We start from the raw sequence: 4978 nt of genomic DNA on the forward strand, positions 1-4978 counted from the left end.
AGCATCAGCAACACCAGCACCTCGCCAGATTGCATCATTATCATTACCTTTTCTTACGAGCACAATTGTGTGTTTAGCTCCAAAGATGACTTTTCTAACATTTCTGCAAAATCCAAAGATGTGTGATAATGGAATTGCACACGAAAAATTTCTATCATTTCCTGACAGCGCTGATCGGCGTGTTGCAAACCCTAAGTTGTAAGTCGTAGTAACGCTTCCTACAATATCAAAAGCAGCACCTGGTCTGGCTGCGTACTCAGGACCATCAGCAACCGGTTGTGGATCAGATGCAGTACCTACTGGTGTTCGTACTTTGGTATACTGAACATGATCAGCGTTGTCGGTGATATCTTTAGCGAACATCATTGTTGGACCAGCTGATCTTGTAAAGTCGTCAGAATATCTCGCCAGACCAATTATTGTTGTAGCAACATCAACATCCTTCTGAATTGATTCAATATTTTTTCCATCAATCATGTATGTGGCGCTATCAAACAACGCCATAATTCCGTTGTTGACAAAACCAACACGCAGATTGGCACCATATGCCGTATCATCATCCTTTACAAGTGTACCTTCTACTTCAATAAACGCTTCAGTGGGCAAGAAATATCTACTTGTATCATGAACCTGTAATTCGATTCTCCCCGGATGATTTGGTTGTCTTGCGTCATAAGAATAAAACTGATAATCACGTACTGACTCGTACTTAAGGACAGGTGCCTCCATATCAAATGCTGGGTCTGATTCGCGCCTGAACATTTTTATTATAGTTACCATTTTTCCAAATGATGATCATCGTCGACGAAGACCACTTCCTGCTATTAAATTTGCTGTTATATTTTTTTCTGCTTCTTCAGATATCGCCGCTAGTTTTTGATTTGCAGCTTGATTTATTATTTTACTGACATCTGCAGGCATCACCTCAGTACTTGGTAATTTTACTGGTGGTTGTTGTTTTCGTCGCAGTAATCGTGCTAGTCTTTCCTTGATCGCCGAGAACGCCTTACCAGCAACATTGACAATTGCACCAGGAGCTTTATCACGAACAATATCAATAGCCTTCATCGATAATTGTTTTGCAACAGGTGCTACTTTGGGAGCTATCCTCGTGAATAATCCCCGAATGACATCACCAAGTCCATTTCCGTAAATTGCTTCATAGATTGGTAATCGTGAGTTTACCGCTCTAACCTGTGTGGGTTTACGATGATTATCATGCACAATCATCTTATTTTATTTACCATTTATCTAACAACTAGTCATCAACGAGCTCATCAATAAGTTCTCGGTAAACGCCAATATCCATGATACCACCTTGAAATAGTCGCCGACAAATATCAGCTGCTTCATTGGTTATTTCTGGTGAATTATTTCCAGCACGTTTTCCTCCTATGAGAACTTCTAACCGTGATACGTCATTGATGATATTATCAGGACAAATAAAATTATTTCCCAGACCACTGCCAGTAGCTCCTTCTTCTTCTGATTTCTTAAATAGTCTTAAGGGTGATCTTTTCTTAAATAGTCTTGAGGGTGATACTTCTTCTTCTTCCTCACTTATTGTTCTGAGAGATTTTGGTTCTTTTTGTGCAAGATACATGTCTATTTTTCTGCGATAATCATTATATACCTCATCACTAGGGTAAACTCTTTCTTTATTGTAATATATACGATATATCCATTTATACCAGATTTCAGGATCACTAATACGAGCGGAACTATGTTCAGGTCTTAAAAGTTCTTCTTTTTTATTAAAACTTTCTACTGCAAGTTTTGATAACGTATTAATATCCTCAATTTCTTTTATGAACTTGATACCCGCACTAGTAAATTTATTGCTCAGCATAATCATTTTCCCTTCTTCTGATTTTGTTGATTCACGATCTTTCATATCACCTATCGCAGCACGAGGTTGTCCAATTTCTTCAACAGGTAGAGGCTGAGCCGCAGCTATTTTCCCGGCTATGCCAGTTGGAAGGTCTCGTAAAATCTCCCTTGTCTGTTTAGTTCTTCTTGCTATTTTTTTTGATACCGGAAGAAGATCTTCTTTGATGACAGTTGTAACTTGTTCAGTAGCTGCAGTGACGGGTTTAAATAGTTTTTTAGTGTCCTCTTCATACTCAACTTTTTCTTCTTGCTGCGCTTGTAGATTTTTTCTAAATGAGTCTTTGACAGGAAGAAATTTTTTAATTGCTTCTAATCGTTCTCGAGCTGTTCTTGCAGTATGAGATTCTGGATGTATCATTTTATTATAACATGATAATTTAATTAATATCAGCAAAGGAGGAATACAGAAGTTTGATGATATATTATAAACACAGAAAGAACATAAATCCAAAAATAGAAAAACCACCATCAGAACTTGAATATTACTTGAAACATAGAACAAATTCCGAAGATTCAGATGAAGATGAAACAGATGAAGATTCCCATGATTCAGATGATGATTCCCAATATTGATAGCAGCAGAGAGGGGCGTCTACGGTTCTGTTTGGGACAAACAATAATCGTAGACGTGGTAATTGACCTCTATGAGTGGTCACTATTTTTTTTGGTAAAACACAAGGGTGACCATTCCCCTAAGTGGTCTGTTCACCCTCTCTGCTGCTACATGGGTATCTTGAATAAATATAACCGGCATATTGTCCATCCAACACGTACATCGTACTCGCACTCAACATCAATTTTTGGGATCAAAAATCACACACTGGTATTTCCAGTAACATTTTCCCAATGTCCAGCAGACCGATATACATTCAATTCATTGTCATCATACTATCACCAGCCAGTATTTGCCGACTAAAAATGTCGTCTGCAGACAAACCGTGTTGTAATTCAACCATTTTGGTTTCCTGTGTGGCCCTTACTGGAAACACGCATTTGTAAAACTTCCACGATGAAAGTAAGGCTAAAACTCTGTAAAATGCTCGTTCCAGGGCCATTGAACTAATCAAATTTAGTTTAACAGCCATTCATGTCGAACCGAAGTATCCAGATATCTTTATGTCGTATCAAGCGCTGTGAGGTAGCTGCGGAAACGCGAATTACGTCGCGTAATGCACTTTTAAAGTTAAAAGTTTAATAAAAATTGCATACTGCGCAAAGCACATTTTTTTATATCCGCGACGTTGACGTAATTTGCTGAACGCGTATCACTGCTTTAAAAGTACGCGAATTCGTACAAATTACGTGCACTCGCGTGTACTGGCATCATTTTCTAACCCAATGTTTTATTCACGTTAGACCGCTAGGAGCGGGTTAGATGCGATTTTAAATATATACTCGGGTTTTTTTTTTTCCTTCTTTCTGACAACCCCACCAGCGATTTCTCATTTTGTTAATACAATCCACAACAGAAGTGATTTTCCTAAATAACCTTCCACTGTCAGAATCAAAATAGTTCGAAACACAACCTCCTACAGAATTTTTTTTGAAGTGCCGTCCCCGGGGGGGGGGGATATATGTTTTACTGGAACAGCCCTGAGCCGGCAGCATCAAGTTACCATCACCTTTTAAAACGGACAATGCAGTCCTGCTGATTTAAACATTTTTCTCTACCAGTTCTGTAACAAGATATTTCCTCACATGAGGATAGTAAGTTTGTACAGGCATTCAGTTACAGAAGAGACAAGAGACCGAGTTTGTAATGATGAAGGTACTGAGGTCCTGATAATAATCATTGAAGAATGTATTATCAATGATTAATAAAGTTAACAGCATAGCAGTCCTTTGTCAAGAGAGGATATTACAGACATTACAAATTAATTTGAGTTCATCAAGTCTACATTCAAATATGGAGAAAACTCGTAGACACACAAAACCACTTTTAGTGTGCATCAGTGTGTGGAGAAAACTCTGAGATAAGAAACAAGAGGCTTCCATTTTGTTGATTCCACCTTTCATTTAACTGGAAATAAACAACTTAGCATTGATTTCAGTATATATAAAAAAAAAAACATTACCATTAACTTTAATCTAGTGTGTATATTGATGAGTGGACACACGCACACACATACACACAAAGTGATCAATAAATCAAGCTTCAGCCAACACAGGCTCAACAAAATGCACTGTAAGAAGTACTAAGAAACCTGTCGAAGATTATTTTATTTTTTTATCTTGGAGAATACCTAAAGGTAGTACTAATATTAGTACCCTTACTCGTACCTCGTGGACAGGGTACTAACATGAGCATATACGTGTTAATGGAGCAAGCCGGGTGTGATTCACACCCGGCGTTCCTTTAGCCTAATAATAAAACTTCAAACATATTACTTGCATGTAATCCAATAAATTGAGTAGACCTCTTATTTAATACCGGAAGTATCGAAAATCATTGTAGAAATAGTTGTAAAATCTCGTTTACCTTTTTCAGCCGATATTTTCGTTTAGATCGTCCACCATATTATTTCAAATAATGATTACTTCCGTTCTCAGCCTCGTTTGTTTGTGTGCCATATTAGGACATTGGCGCCTTTTTTGGAAATGTAAACAAATCGTAGTAAAATTTTGGCGCCGTTTGGGTCAGAAATTCTGCGCATTAAAAGTAAATACGGTTTACCGGCAACTTTGAAATTCCACCAAGAAGCGATTATTCGCACTTAATTGATAATTGTATAGCGTAGAAAATCCAAAATATGGTCTGGCAAGACTTTCGTAAAAAAGGGGTCACGGCGAGAGTCTCGCGTTATCTGTCATGGCGGACAGGATAAGGTTAGAGTAACCATGCCAATTTATTTTATCGCGTAAGGGCTTAATAAATTCAAAATAAGCCAAATTTCTTCACAATATGATTATACTTATGTATTTGATTTCTACACTGTTTGTTTTTCTGACTTTAGTGACGAATTTTTTTGCTCCATTACATGATATGGGATCAGTTCGTAGCCTCAACCACAACAAATCAAGTTGAGGCTACGACATCGTAGCTAACCTAAAGGTAGAAACAGAACATGTTGAATGGGGAAACATAACT

This window comes from Sinohyriopsis cumingii, chromosome 3 (genome assembly GCF_028554795.1).
Source record: "Sinohyriopsis cumingii isolate HCF-2022 chromosome 3, ASM2855479v2, whole genome shotgun sequence".
Lineage (NCBI taxonomy): Eukaryota > Metazoa > Mollusca > Bivalvia > Unionida > Unionidae > Sinohyriopsis > Sinohyriopsis cumingii.